Genomic DNA, 16,737 nt, shown 5'->3' with positions numbered 1-16,737 from the left:
TAATGGGAGTGCCTGGTGCTGTTCCTACCAATATTGTTTTTCCAGAGAGCTTCCTTAGAGATAGTCATCCAAGATGGCTGCCTCCATGGAAAAGCACACACAAAATCAAAGAGTTCTGGGATAGGTAGGAATGGGTGGGATTAGCCATATGGATTACATTGGCATGGGGCAGGCAAAGGGAGGGATTACAACTGTGTATCCCTCCTCAAATATCATCTCGATTGGAAAAGCATTACAGACCATCATTCAAAGCCCATATTTGAAGCTCTTATGTTAATGACAATAGTTTCGGCTTTAAAGGTAGCGCCACTTAATAACCCAAACTAACAAGTCTATAGTACTGTAATGCATAATGGGATTGACCAGTTAGATATTTCTTCAAAGAATGTCTCAGGGTTTCCCAGTTCCTATACAGCAAAAGGCATGCAGGCACACTCATTCGGATCTGTATTGACATTATGGAAAACGTCATTACAAGGGCTTTCAGTCTTTGATACTGTAGGGCAAAAAATGTTTTTGCAGGACACTAGATGCGCTGGTGCATCAGAAGCCGGTTGAGGTGTGCACGGTTCCAGGTGGTATCATTCCCAGCCACCTTTTTCCCCGCCCAAGCCACTTTTATGTTAGTTGCAAAAGGCCTTTTAAAACAAACACAGCACAAAAAAATAACAAGTCTAAATGACTGTTATACATAAATGACCAGTTAGATTTCTCTTTCAAAGCATTTCTTGGGTTTTCCCAGTTCCACTTCCTACACAACAAAAGGCATGCAGGCACACTCATTTGGATCTGTATTGACATCTTCAGAATTGACATCATGGAAAACAACACTACAAGGACTTTCAGTCTTTGATACTCTAGGACATCATTGGTAGGGACATTAATGGACATTTCCATATATAAGCCAAGAGACAAATAATTTATGGTATGCAATATGTGAATGCTCATTATTGATCCTATGTAACAACACTAAAGTTTAGTAAACCACGAGATGGGATGTTTTAATATCAAAAGCTACAGACTAAATCACTTATAGAGACTCCCTATTTTGACAGGTCAGGCAATGTGGGTTTACATGATTTGTCCAGGATCACATTGCTTAACTGGTTAAACCAGGAATGGGGTCCAATCTGGTATGTAATAATGTGTACAGGGTTAGGATTCTAGAAATTAAATATTAAATATTTGTATATCAATGCCTTGAAAAGTAAAACAAAATCTCCTAAGAAATTAAACTGACTATATCAGGTATATCATACGCCGGCTAGACTACATGGACAATGCCCAACCATTTCTGCAGCCTGTGAAAGATGCTGTGAATCCCCCGCGAGATTCCTACACTTAGCCTGGGAATGTCCGACGATCAGTCAATTCTGGATCAGGGTATGGTCGTTGCGTACTGTCAGGACATGGAGTCGAATTTCATCAAGACTTTACCCCTACACGCAAGACCTCTGGACATCTGGGGACCCTACATCAATCATTTGCTAACGATATCAGACTGAACTCTGCCACACAGACCCATTATACCCTTTAAAGTGACTGTAGTACCCTTTCTTTTAGCAAATGCTGTGTATGTATTGTTGAAGTTAACATATGCTGGTCGGCAACCCTAACGCTGAATTTGCAGGGGGAAGTGAGGGGTCGGGTCCCGTGTGGTGCAATTGTTGTACTATGGTACTGTTATGACTAAAATGACTAAAATAAAGGTTTAAAAAATATATAGTGTTATAGAAAGATGTCAACCAAAACGAAGGAGTACAGCTTTATTTTTCCCATCCTGAATGCAAGACTATTGTAACGGTATGCAACCCTAAACAAATCTAACTTCAGGTTTCAAATTGTGGTAATTCTCCTTTGGGATTTAAAACTGATTGCAAAGAAAAAAATGCAGAGAGTTTGTGCTACTCCCCCATTTATCACCCACCATTCGCACCTGTTAAGGGGCAATTGTACTTCTGCAGGCTCCCTTGTGCTGGCCCATTACCCCCCTCATCCCTCTGGTTGTAATACTTTGTAATACTTTGTTGACAAAAAGTACCTCAGAGGCAGCTGCATTGCTTCATTGTCATTGTCTTCCCCGCTAAGCTTAGAAGGCATTTGACAGCTAATATTCCTTCAGAGGAACAATGTGGGACTTTTAACCGCCTGCAGTACGTGGGACAAAGCCCTTTAAAACGGGATAATCCATTAAAATACAGGACGGTTGACCATCCTAGGATGTGTGAGAGCTTAAGGCCATACAATAGTGTGAGGCTGTACCAACGGATACATGCATACATGTGATATGGACAAAATGGTTAATGAATAGTCACACCCGGGGAAGCGCCATCAGCCAATCAGGTGCCTGGAACTGCGGGAGAGAATAGACATTTTCTGTCCGCTGCTTCCAGAGAGAAGGACTGAAAACAGAAAGAGTTTAAAGAGCAAAAAGTGAGGCAGAGCTGGGCTGAGAGAGAGCAAGAAAGTGTACAAAGAACGTGTCAAGAGGCTGACAGAGGGTGAGAGTGCTAGGAGAGAACAAGATAGAGAGCATGAAAGAATTGTCTAGCCAAAACGAAAAAGTAATTTTCAGGAAATTCTTAAGGTGCTAGCTGTGCAGCAGTGTGCTGGACACTGTTAATCACCAGAATGTTGTCCTCATGAAATGCTGGAGATGAGTTAGGCGAGTTTGAAGCTCAGTATCCTAATAGTATTGCATGCCTGGTGTGCGCTTACGGGGATGTTTATCCCGTTGCGGTCAATTTTGCTTGGTAGATGAATTGAAGGAGTGTGGAATTAGACATGCATAGGCAAGTAAATGTGTTTGCCAGTAGCCCTGTGCCAGGCTGTGCATTTCTAGGTCCTAGTGGGTGCTCACCTGTGAAGCATAAAGGGTCATAAATAATGGACAAAATGAGCAGTTTGCATCTTATGTGGTAGTTTTGCAGAACGCTATGTGCTAGCTCCTCGTTCCCCAGTGGTAGCTCCTGGTCACAGGTTAATGCTGCATACACAAGCTGCGTTTAGCTCCTGCTCATCCAATCCTAATTGTGATCCCTGTTTACATATAACAACATGATACACTTGTCCACTGAGGTTTCTCCTTTCTATGGCTACACAGCCCAACATACAAAGGTGCTATCCTTCGAACCGCTGAGACATACCAACATACCCTTAGCTGATGAATGGGTCCTGTGAGAAAGGCATTGAGAGAGACACAACCACAAGGATACACATTTCGAAAACGTTTATTTATAATAAGTTTTTATAAAAAGTAATGGAAAGTGGGGTTTGGAGAATACCTAACTTGTCCCATCTCTAAATGGGAGCAGTCTTGACCATGAAAATAAAGAAGAAAGGATAGTCCAAAAGTCTGTCTGTCAAAAGTAAAATGTCTGTCTGTGTCAAACCTGTGCTTGCCCTCACTTTCTATTTTAACAATGTGTAGGGTATTGGACAAAGTATATAAGTGTCTCAAAAGAATATTAGGATAAACATGGAGTTTCTTCTCAACTCCCTTCCCCATGTTTAAGTCACTCAGGATCTCCAAAAGTTCTGTTTGTTTCCAATAGTTCAAAAACAGTCAGTTCAATCGTTTGCTCATCCAGCACAGTTCATGTACTTTTCTCAGGCTTCCATCGCCTTATTCAAATGCTCTCTAGCACAAGACAGTTTCTGTTTTAAACGTAACAATGTTCGTGGGCAGATCTTTAAGGCCTTCCTCACTGGTGCTTACACCTTCTTGACTTGTTACATTCATCTCTTCCATGTTTCACATTACAACATTTGATCCATCTGTTTTCCTCATGCAGTTTGTGTCGAAGACTTTCAAAATGGCATAGATTAGCTTATTTCTATGCCTGACCACTCCGATAGTGTTGCATTCTGGTTGTCGTATTTCTTATACTTTGATAGCCTCTTTTTCCATAGTGCCTTCTAGCACCACAACAAGTTCCACTTGCTTGTCTCCATCTCAAGTGTGCCCCTTTGCGCTCAGACAAGTTCCACTTGCTTGCCAAACTGTTTAATTCAATATTGTCTTTGTAGCATTTCACATCGGATTTCACCTTCTACAACTTTGTTTAACTCGCTTTTCACTTCAGTGTTACTTTAACATTCACATTTCACAGAGACTTTTGATAATGCGGCACTCCGCAGGACCACTCCGTTACTTTGTTTCACCACAGTTCCAAACAATCAAAGCTTTCTTTCAACGCGTCTGACTTGTTACACGTACTGCAACTTTTTATTCATTCACGTCTTCACAAACCGGACTCTCTCATCACTTTGAACTTACTGGTTGTGCTTTCGGCAACGTGTTCTTCCAATTTCTGCTGATCGAGGGGGTCTCTCTCACCTGCCCCTCAGACCTTCCTGGGCGATCTCGCTGTCCCAGGGAAATTAGCACTCTCTTGGCACACAGTTCAGAGGGATTACCCAGCTTTTCGGCTGTCTTTGAAGAACCATTTCGGCTTCTTGGAGACATGGCTCCCTCGCCACGCTGTTTCCTGCTCCAACCAGCAAACTTGTAGTGTGTTGGCTTCCCATTCTCCCACCCCTTGTTCTTGAAAGCCTGTGCTCAGTTGAATGCCATTTAGTCTGCTCTCCTTCTCGAACTCACCCTTGCCTTCCTGGCCTTCCATGCTGCCCTTGCGAACCTTGGTTCCTCCTCTCATACGTAGTTCGGTTCTCAGTTGGACTCAGGTGTTGGTGATCAAAGTTAAATGCCTGACTTCGCCTGACCTTGTTGATGGGACATTCATAGAAAGTGTAAAGTCCCTCTTTATGAAGTTGCTCCATCATGAGAAGCAGTGTAAGTTCTGGGGAAACCCTGAGTCTGGCTGACAATAGGCTGAGGGGATATTGCATGGGGGTGAGTTGAATGGGGGGAATACCATGTCTCACCCTCAGGTAATCCCTCTCCAATGCTGTTATATCCTTCCTAAGGTCCTATCCTAAGGGTCCTTCCACCCAGGTGATCCTCCCTCGCTAGTCTGCCCCCAGGGTCAGGATCCAAAAGCAATGACCCTCCCCTGGCCACTTGTTTGGAAGATCCCCCGGAAGTGGGAAGGGAAAGACCCTCAGGTTTTTCACAGTCTACACAATGCAAATTGAACAAAGGCAGATCAATGAGCATCTCTACCAAAGTTAAGTATCAGCCAAGACATATGCAGACCGTCAAAGGCAACAAAAACCTCAGTATTCCATTGCACAAAGGGAATGTTGTCAATGAAGCACATTTCGATCCATGGTACCTCTAGGAAAGTCAAACCCAGGTGTATTGGACCCAATGCCATTTACTATCCAGTAAATCCAGAAACACTCCAGCTGCAGCTTCCACAGCACAACAAAATACATCATGTTTTTCAGGTGTCCTTGTTACAACCATATCATTCCTCTGATCTGTTCACAAAGACATACCCAAGGCCTCCTCCAGTGAGGGTGCAGCCAGAGGAGGATCACATGGTCTGCTGTATAGTCGATTCCGGTGGCAAAAGAAAAAGCTGAACTATTAAGTGGATTGGGATGGTTATGGCCCTAAAGATAGAACATGGGAACCAGCAGCTAATATAAGCTTCCCTCTTTCTTTTAAGATTATCATGTGAAGTACACTCATGAACCAGGACCCCTAAGGAGGTCGTCTGAGAGGGGACTAACTGTTAGGAAACTGCTGTGGCTGTTCCAACTCTCCCGCCGCGACTCAGTCGTCCTGTTGCCTGTGCCTGTACCCAAGATGGCGGCTGCACAGGACAGTGTCATGCAAAGGGCGATGAACGTGCTCAAGCTGGTCCCGAACTGATGGAGCAGCGTCTGAGCAATGGTACACACCAAGAAGGATTCTCTACAGTTTAACGTTACCGCAACTCGCCCCATAAACCCATGGGATAACAGGTTTTGGTAGGGCAGTGTAATTCCCCATATCTGGAATCATTAGGACTCCATGGGAATTTTGGCAGATGTACTGCGAGCAATATTTAAGTATTAGTGAAGCATGGATGACAGACTCACCTGTCTTTTTGATGTTTGTTTTAACACTACAAGTACTAGAATGCAAAGTAATGTCATCCTTAAAAGGATCTCCTGTGGATTTTGGAACTGTACTTCAATATTTACAGACACATAACTACAGAAAATAAAACTACTTGCCATGATCACCTGCTTGCTGTGATTGTTGAGATAGGCATGCAGCTTATTATTACAAATGATGTAAAGAAAATGTAAATGACCAAAAAAACACATCCGTTTTTAGATGAGCTAAACCAACAGACCTCAGGGAAATACAATAGACAGTTTAAAAAAGGGTGGTTATTTTCTGACTCATTTTCATTGTTATGGAAGAAGGCACTGATTGGGTAGTAGCTGTTGGGCAAGAGGTGGTTTCAGGTACAAATGTGACTTTCCAGTTCACGCGTGGCCTGTGGCAGACAACGATCTCTGCTCAACACATCCTAAAGAACTCCCCATTTACATGCCACACATAGCATTGAGGCAGAAGAAAAAGATATTTGCACGCTTCGCTCTGTGTGATGCCTTACAAGAATGACCACCTTGGAGTCAGTGGGAGAAGATTGCAGGCCCCCAGGAGTGAGGCACTGTGCTGAAGTTTGGGACCGGAAGTCAGGCAGGAATTCTCAATTCTTGTATTTTGGCACAAGCAGGCAGGGCGTGGATAGCTTTCTCCAGTCCATCACTTGAAGCTCCAGTTGAGCTCGCGTCAGCTACTTTACCCAAACCATGCGAAGCTCCACCCTACTTTACCCAAACCATGCGAAGCTCCACCCGACACGACCACGACTATGTAAATGTAGGGTTGGGGCTGGCGATGATGAAGTGGTGGAAATAAAGGAACATAAGTATTGGCAAAGCCAATAGTTTTGGCTTCAACATAGGCATGGAGTGAGAAGGGGAGGTGAAGCGTGACAAGGGAAAGTGGGGAGGTCAGCAGCAAAGGAAAAGGGGGAAAGGAGATGGAAAACGTGGCGCTCACGGGGCACAACATGCAGATGTACAGGCAGGGAGAGATAGGGGGATTGCAGTGCAGACTGAGGACACAACTCACCACTTTCTTCTTTCCTAGCTGTTCAGGAATCGGGAGATGTACAGACACTCCTAGTCACCAACTGAATCCAGAAGAAATGATCTGGAATGGCGTCAAGTGGAATGTCCACTTCCAAACAGTTATTTAGTGATCGGGCTTTTATGATATGCCACATGCAAAGCCACTTCAGAGTTCAGGGAGCAAACAGGGTGGAAGGGGGAGAAAGGGGAAGAATGAGGAGATGCCCTCTTGTGCAACACACTTTCCCATTGCTGGAACTAAACTTACAACATAAACATTTTAAAAGACGTTTTGATAACAAAACTATGGGCCTCATCACGACTTCGGCGGTAACCCTTAAATCCGGCAGTAGCGCTATTAACGCCGGATTTAAGGGTCCGCCGAATCAGGGCTTCAGCGGATTTCGCCCCAGCTCTGAGCTGGGGGGAAATCCGCCGACAATTTGCGCTATTACCGCCAGCGGGAAATCCGCCGGCGGTATTAGCGTGAAGATTCCCCATTGAGCCCAATGGGGAATGGGGCATTCCCGAATGGGCTCAGTGGGGAATGGGGACTTACATTACCGCCGAACTCGTGATCAGGCGCTATTAGCGCCGGGGAGTTCGGCGGTAGGGCTAATAGCGTTACCATTACCGCCCAAGTCGTGATGAGGCGGTATATCAGTATATTTTAGTCAGCAATGTGACAAAGTGCCCTTCCTAGGGTTGGGTGGTCAAAGGGGCGCGGGGCTTCCCAAAGCTAGTGGATGTTGGCCCCAGAGGAGGTATCTGGGGGATCTCCAGACCACCCCACCCAAATCCTCCCTGTAGTAAGGCAGGGGCAGTCACAGGGGTATTCAACCCTTTCTCATCCCTTGAAAGGCAGGACCCCAAGGGGGAGTCCCAGGAAGGCTCACCCACCTTCCAAACCTACTGGACGGCCAGGCCCCCAAGGGGGCAGTCAACATTGATTCTCACACTAACCTCACTGCCATACAGGACCACAAGGGGGCAATCACAGGGACCCTCTACTCCCTATCACCACTCCTACCCTTAGGGTTGACCAGAATTAGGAGAGGGGGTTGCCCATAGCTACTAGGCAAACTCCTTCTCATAAGGTGAACACTACCAGAGGGCGATTCAGGCTTAATATCCAGACCCAAAACTCTAGTGTAGGAAGGGAAGTCTCCCCTTTAAGGAAAACATATTACAACATTTCATAATCGCTGATGAATGAGGAAATGCATTTTTTTTCTTCAGTGTGGGTGCTGGAGGAATCAGTTTCCATTGTGACTAATACCCGCACAGCCCACAGAAGTCCCCAAGTTACAAAGCCGTGTTTGAACAATGAGAGACTGATTCACAGGTAACAAGCAGGGAAATAAAGACACACCATTGTCTAAACGTCACTTGCAAACTCTGCACGACGGAGGAGCAAGCTCCCCTGCTCACAAAGGGATTTTCTGACTCCATATTGACATGCTAAAAGAGCAGAGGGATCCAGACTCATACATCAAATGACACCAATGCTTTTAGGGGAGGGGAAGCAGAGTATACACCTGCCCATAGTCCTTCTGAAATCCAAGATGATGGCAGGTAGCCTCATGCCAGCCCTGTTACAAACCACATGACAACCAACCTAAGGCCCAATCACAAGCCACCACAACCATCACACCATCAGTGTCCTCAATATCAGTAAGCACTACCCAATTGGAGGAGACACTCTACTACATAATGCAGCCAGCTCAGTCAGGCATGGTGGTTAGTTCAAGTAGGAATTGGAGGAAGCAGTTTAGCACAGAGTGATGAGAGCGAGGAGTACTGGGTGGGGATTAGGAGGAGAAGGTTGGAGGTTGGAAGTAGAGTCTGGAGGAGGTAGAAACCAGAGTGAGTTGTAATCAAAAGGAAGAGAGTGTTGTGGAGTCGAGGAGATTAGACAGGAGAGAGGTGTCAACAGACGATGGAGAGTTGTTGGGGAGTGAAGAGGATTATCATCAATTGGAGCAGAGTTTTTGGAGAGTGGGCGTGGCAAACTATCTGAGAGAGAGTGAGAGTCAGGAGAGGTTGGAGGGAGAGGTTTACAGCAGTACGAGCACATTCCTCAGTTCTTCCCTTACATGCCACTCCTTCTTCATCCCTATCATTTTTTACTTTACCGCCGCCTATTTTGCGTCAGATTCCCCTTCAAAATTCTAGCCCCTATAACCCTTTCTTTCTTCCTTCCTTTCTTGTTTCTTTCTTTCCTTCCTTCCTTCCTTCCTTTTATCTTGCTTTACCTTTGGGCATTTTAATCTTTTTCCCCTCAACCCTAGGTAAACAGATCTGCGTCATGAAGCCAGCCGGGTTCCATCTACATGAAGTAGTGTCAGCTAGGGTGGAGGAAGAGTAGGCAACACATTGTGTTACAGCCTAGGATTTGTTAGCAGTGCAGAGTGCCCTAGGTGACATCATCTTCTAGACACTGGAGCGGGTGTGCCTCAGATCAAATAACTCGGAAAAAGCAACCAACAATGAGGAATGCCATCTTTTCCGTATTACCCAAATTGTTCATTTACAATTGTTCGAATGAACAATTGACCGAATTTAAAGGGTCACAATTGACCTTTTCATAATTGACCGTATATATATATATATATAGGGGTTTTGGGGGTTTGGCACTGGGTGAGGGGTTGTGGGGGGTTTCCCCCCACATATATGTTACAATTGACCTTCACAATTCGGTCAATTCTGAAAAGGTCAATTGTAATTCGAACAGTTGTAAAACGAACAATTCGTAAACAACCATATTTTCACCTATTACGCTTGTAAGGGGACAACATGGTGCCATCAACATCGATGTTCAGATAACCTGGCCTTCCAACACCAGTCCAGGGGAGGCAGCTGGATTTAGAGGTTCTTGCAGTTCCTCTGAAGACAAGCACAACAGACGTGGAGTCATTGGTGCAGACAGGTAGTGGTGCAGAGGAGGAGTACTGTCCACCAGTGTGGAAGCAAAGGAGAGCAGTGGCATTTGCAACCATCACTGGCATGGCAAACGCCAGCACAGCGACTAACACAAGCATGGTGACCTACAGCACAGTGATCACATTCAGCCTAGCACTGCCAGGACATACAGCAGCTCCAACCAGACCAGCAAAAGCAGTTACTGAGTCGGTATAATGGACATGGTGCTACTTCTAGGTTTCTGGACGTAGCGAAAATGAAGGATGCAGCCACCATCCCCTGCAACCAGTGCAGCCGGTCTGCAGCACTGGAATCACCAGTGCAAAGTTTTCACCTGACAGATATTGCCTGTGGGAACACACACCGCCAAAATGTGGATATGAGGTGACAATAACCACTATAATGGCAACCACCAGCTCAGCCTCCACCACCAGCATAATGACCCCCACCAGCTTGGCATCTCCCCAACACAAGTACCACCCCTGACATCAGCACCACCATGGCACAAGAGCTAAACAGATCCCGGCACCATGGGTCTGCATGGCTTCCTCGGGTTGACTTGTCAGTTGTGTGGTTTGCTTCTGCTGTGATGCAGATAGACAGTGCTCTGTACAGAGGCCAGGATCTTTAGGGAGCACTCCAGGAAGCACAATAGAGCACTACAGATACAGGGAGGCTGATGAGTAGGCTAGCAGTGTTGGAGTCGACCAGGACCAGCCCTGAATTGTGTTCTCCCTCCTTCTCTTCCTTGCTCCCCTTCTCACTCCTCTCTTCTTTCTTATCCCTCTTCTTCCTCCTGCCCCTCCCTCTGTGACCCCAGATGCCCACTCACGTTGTGCCTTACCTCACAGCCTATCATTATTTTCTCTTGCAGTTATGACTGGCCATGGTTCACTCTGTGGCAAAGTTCATCATGATGGAGGAAGGGGTGGCGTTGTGGTCCTGCCAGAAGATCTTGATTTCAGCACTGGCATCCTATGAAAAGCTAAGCATGCCTTCTTGTTTCTCTTTTCTTGGAATGTACTCCTGGCACTCACATTCCCAGGCAGCTGCAGAAAAAAAAGAAAAGCACAAATTAAAAACTTAAAAATAGAGCACTGTCTATGCGCCTGTTGACAACAACCTGTGACAAACGCAATGTTGCATATTGTGATACTAATTATTTCACAGCAGCATAGGTGCATGTTTCATTATTTAGGTTGTTTATTTTGGACCTGTGTCATGATTTAAGCAATGATCATGGGAGTGTCACAAGCAGCCGTCCCTAATGGATTTGAGTTCTGTAAGATCCTGCCCTTCATAAGCCGGTGGGGCCTCTTCCTGCTCTCCCCACAAGGAAAGAAATGTCCTCCATGGGGTTGGAGATCCCCAAGAGGATATGAGATTAGCAATGAAGCCAGTGGTACAGTGATCACTGTGAAAACCACATAAGAAGATCTCAAAGCAATGGCGTGTGGGAGCCAAAAGACGTCCGCCACTAAGGAGCGGTGTGGCAAATGAGATGGGCCCGGATGAGGAGGATGCACTAGGGCTGGGCCGCTCTGGTGCCTAGGCAAGCTGAATGGAAGGCAGAGGGTTCCTATCGTCACTCGGAGGGACAGGTAGTATGGCTGAGTTGAAATAGTGCATCCATGCAGGTAGGAAGCTTCTGTGGGAGGACAGGGTGGTCCTCTCATCAGGGAAATGAGTCTGGGAGCTCCCACAACCTCCAGGCCCAGTGACAGGTGACCCTTGGTGTGGGCTTTTATACACCATGGATGCTTGAGCCTGGAGCTCTCATTAACAACAAAGAGCTGATGTCGGAATGCATCCCGGCATACATGGTTTCAACCCCGCCTAATGAATTATAAACACCAATAGCTGCATCTCCCGCAAGATCAAATTGGTCTCATTGAGACTGTGTTGTTTAAATTGAAGCTCATTTGCTGAAGATTGGAAGAAGTCAGGTTTTGAATGTTGTTCTGAGCATGGAGAATTTGAGGAAGGTGGACTAATTAATTAATTAATCTTAGGGCTAGCTATTTTTCCACTCTTGCTGCTCAGAGTGTCTTTCTTTTATCTGTGGGTTGAGATTACTGAGCCCTTCAAGAAATATTGATGATACAGGATTGCCTTTTTACAAGTTACATTGCTAATGTCATTAAATCAAGATTCACATTGTCTGACAAGTCCTCTGTAGATTTCCTAAATGAACAGGTCCTCAGACAAATACACCAAAAGGATAGTCAAATGTGTTAGTCAGCGACTTCAGCAGCATCCGCTCAGAGCTCTAAAATGGTGATGCCTTTGATGAGCCGGTAAAACCCTCTCCCAAAATCAGATCTGCTACATTGCTTTGGGGAATTTCAGGGAAAATGCAGGTATGAAATCTCAGTGTGATTCTTTCAAATATGAAATTACTGAATGGATAGCAGAGTTCAAATTAGATAATCGACAAATAAGTGAATGCGTAGACACAAAATAGCCAGCCATACAAACAATCACTGAAAAGCAGGAATTTGTGTTAAAAGAATGGACAGAAATTAAGGTTTGGGAGCTAGATTGCAAGTGTGTAGATTTGTAGAACTAGGCCAGGTGAGTACAACAGAACTTGGGATTTGAAAAAAGCAACAGAAGGCAAAGATATGATTGCATTATAAAAAAATTGTGGGCTGACAGTTTAGTCTCTTCTCATATCGGTGATAACGTTTTGGATCAGGCACATGAAGTGGGGAAACATAATAGGGAAGTGTGACGAATCGTGGGATTCAGTCACTTCTCCCAAGGGAGGAGCCTTTCCCTGTGAGGCTAGGGTGGTGAACCTGCTAAGCGATACGCTCCCTAGGTGTAGAGGCAAGCGGGACCTCACCGGGAGAGACTCCCCTTTAGGTACAAGGATTCCCATGAGGAACTTCCTACCCAATTCACCTGTAAACCGGGAGTGATAAGCTCTACTGAAAGAAAACATGAAGGATCAGTGGATATTTTGTACTGTCATGTTGAACCTTAAAGAACCCCTGAGGAGAGTTACTCAGGTGGCACTGGGACAAAGAAAACTACTGAAGTAATACTGAATACCAGCAAAACACAGTATAAGGAATTTCAGGCTGCGCTGGGGAAGTCCGAGCGCAGTGTCATAAATGTGGGAGAAGAGAGAGAACGAGAGAGAGAAGCCCGAGAGTTCCAAAACAGCTGTTGGAGCTGGGCTGAGGGACACAGGGAAACACTGCTTCCCGAGCTGAAAGGAAGCTGGTGTATGCAGGTGCCTGAATTGCACTGCCGGGTAGCGTGGCTATCTAGTGCAACAGAGCTGGAGACCAGTCCCAAGAGGGACGTAAGGAGAAGTGGTGACTTGACCGTAGAGACGGGGAAGTCTCTTGCCAACGCCAAGATCACTTACGGAGGAGCATGCTGGAGTGTGCCGAAAGGAGAAAGAGTCACGAGTAAAGATGCCCTCCTGAAAAGAAAAAGAGCAAACGCAAACAAGAATGTTGACCTGGTCACACAGCCCCTTTATGAAGAACATAATGGGGAGTGCGGGAGACCCGGGGAGTGCATCAAATATAACAATTGGAGTATTCATATTCGTCCCAGTGTGGCACAAGTTATTGAGAAGAGTAAGGATCGTCATTGGGTAACTCATACTCGTCCCAGTAAGGCACAAATTGTTGAGAAGAGTGAGAATCATCACTGGGTCATTCATACTCATCCCGGTGTGGCACAAGTTGTTGAGAAGAGTGAGAATCGTCACTGGGTCATTCATACTCGTCCCAGTGTGGCACAAGTTGTTGCGAAGAGTAAGAATCATCACTGGCTAACTCATACTTGTCCCAGTGAGACAAAGGGTTATAAGAAATGTGAGAATTATCATTGAGTAACTCATACTCGTCCCAGTGAGGCACAACTTTATCAGAAGAGCGAGAATCACGTACAAGTGTTAATTAAATCTAAGAAGAGTAAGAAGAGTGAGACTTGTAGTTGGAACACTATACTTTGTGCTAATCAGGATAAGGATTGGACATTGAAACAGGAGAGAGTTTCAATTATGTGTAACAAGCAAAGAGTAAATGAACCACAAGTTAGAAGAGAAAAGCAAGCTCATAAAATCCTAAGAGATCCCTAGAGGAGAGAGGGGAAAGAGTGGAAATGTCCCCTCCATTAACTTATTGACTTGCTTGAAGTGATAACTTAGAACTATCTGAAGATACTTTACTACCTGAAATTGGTGATAAAGCAGCGTGCAGAAGAAGGGAGCCATTCTCCTGTGCGTTAGTTGTTTTGGTAGTGATAGGGGCCGATTAGATTAATGTTTGCAAAGGAGTGTGGGAGCCCGTCTACTGAGAACAAACATGGGTCAAATACCCTGTGCCACAAATGTCTTCCACCCAGGAGGGTCTACAACCACGTTTAGCTCACTGCACCCTTCAGAGAGGAGAAATCTCAGTTTGCATATCGGTCTTTGTCCCACTCACAAGGGCAGTCCAGCACTGAAATGCTTGGCAATTCTCCTCTGAACCAGAGTACCATCAGCAACCCCAGACACATGTTTCAGCCTTGTTGGGCCTCCTCAGTGAGGTGAAGCTGAGCCTCTGTAAGGCACAATGAGCAAGGGGTCCATGTCTGGATAACCCTGGGTTACTTAGGGTGAAACCCCAAGTTTGACAAAACTACAGAGGAGTGTGGGAGCCCCTCCCCTGAGAACAAACATGGGTCAAATACCCTGTAATATGGAATTTCTTCCACTCAGGAGGGTCTACAACCACGTTTAGGCTCCAACGTGGTTGTAGACCCTCCTGAGTGGAAGAAATTCCACAGAACAGGGTATTCGACCCATGTTTGTTCTCAGTAGTTGGGCTCTCACATTCCTTTGTAGATTAGTGTTTGGACAGTCAACAGACTTCACTTTTGGACTCACCGACGAATGACGAGCACCCTAGTTAGTTTGGCAAGGTAGGGAATACCATAGCCCATGGAAAGGTATGCCTTTTGTATATTATTTGAATAAACACAAGTTCCAAAATTGAAGTTCTGAGTCTGTCACCTTCTTCTGACACACCACAGAAGACAAAGCCAAACCAAAGGATATGGTAGTTAAGGACTCTTCATACAGAATTAAAGAGAAAATCCTTTTAGAGGCATGCAGACAAGCTCCTTTATGTTTTGTGGGATCGGTGGTACAATTATATCAGGATCTACCTCTCCCACAGAGGCAAAGAGGCAAGATTTTTAAGATATGACCAGAGAATTGAACAGGAGGTAAATTAAAGATTGATGGCTATTATCATTAGGAATGTAATATACATTGAATGATTTCATGCATTCCATTGCCTCTAAAGTCCCATAACTGATCGAATTGGTGTTGGAGGAAAGTGGGCAGCAAAGGGGGACATCCAGAGATGGCGCACATACTGCCTCCTGAGAAATAGTTTGAAAATGCTTGATTAATGTTCAGTTCCCACATTAGTTACTATTGTTGATTTATTATTAAGGGGATGCAAGTGTTTAGCATGTTGTCTAATGTTTCTATACAATAAAGGACTATTGTAAGGTATTATGTGATGAAAGGGGGAGTGAAGGGTGGTAACTCTGTGATGGTAAAATGGAACGTTATGCTGCAACATATTATGTGTATAATGTACTGTTGAACTGTCTTGCATTATGTTATTGTAAACGTCCATCTTTTCTCTCTCATCTCTATCTCTGCCTGCTTTTCCCATCTACTTTGCAGCTACACTCCTCTCTCTGTATTGTGGTTCACTGATATCAGCTATCTTTTTGTTCATGCCAATTGGGGCTCATTATGAGTTGGGCGTAATACTAATAATACATTTGCCGAAATACCGCCCAACTGAATTACCGTTGCTGCCACCTGATCCGGGGGAATTAACGCTGGATTGCAAATGGCGGTGGGAGTGTAAATCCCCATTTTTTATGACTATAGGACTCTATGGGGCTTTTCTGGTGTAATTCTGCCGATTTTGCGATTTGTCAGCAGAGAGTTTGAGGATTTATCTCCAGCATGCCACTCCAGGGCCATACTCGTAGTATGGCAGAGTGGGAAAATTGGCTGTAATTCCGTTACCGCCAATTTGTTCCCGCTCCGCCATACTTGTAATGGGGCCCAGTCTTTTATGGCCTCTTGCTGAGGTGCTTCTCTGTAAACTGGTATCTGACGGCCACATTTGTTTTGTCTCTTTGGATAACTAAAGGACACATTCCTAACCAAGCTTTGCCCAACCTGGGAGGATAACCAGCCTGGCATGGGAAGAGTATTGCGGACCCCTTATTCAGATCCAAATCACTGCATTACCAACAGTGCAGTTCATGATGGACCATATTGTTTCATAGCCAGTTACAGCGCACAATCTCGTTTAGACTACTGAATAGTGCATAATAGCAGACTTCATCCCCAGGGGGCAGGGGGTCAGAGCAAGGTCCATGCCCCTGTTGATGAGGAACAGGCAGTTGCACTCTGCACGCCAATACTTGTCACCTATGGCTCTTTCTGTTTTGTAATGGGAGTTTTCAATTATACTACGTTTAAAAAAGTTAACATTGCCACCAGAAAAGAAAATGAAGGGATGAAGCGCAACCTTTGTTTTTTAGTCACTCTTAATGTGGATGGGTCAGGGACGGGTCACCTCCTAGTTTATGGGCAACAATAAAATGAACCTTGCCCCAGGCACACATCTCCTTTGAACATACACACACGCGGCCTCATTTACAAAGCGTTTTCAATAGAATTTTCCCATTTAAAAACGCTTTGTAAATCAGGCCCACAGAAACACGTGCACA

Source organism: Ambystoma mexicanum, chromosome 2p (assembly GCF_040938575.1).
Source record: "Ambystoma mexicanum isolate Mex_15411 chromosome 2p, UKY_AmexF1_1, whole genome shotgun sequence".
NCBI lineage: Eukaryota > Metazoa > Chordata > Amphibia > Caudata > Ambystomatidae > Ambystoma > Ambystoma mexicanum.
Note: the sequence above shows the minus strand (reverse complement) of the source record.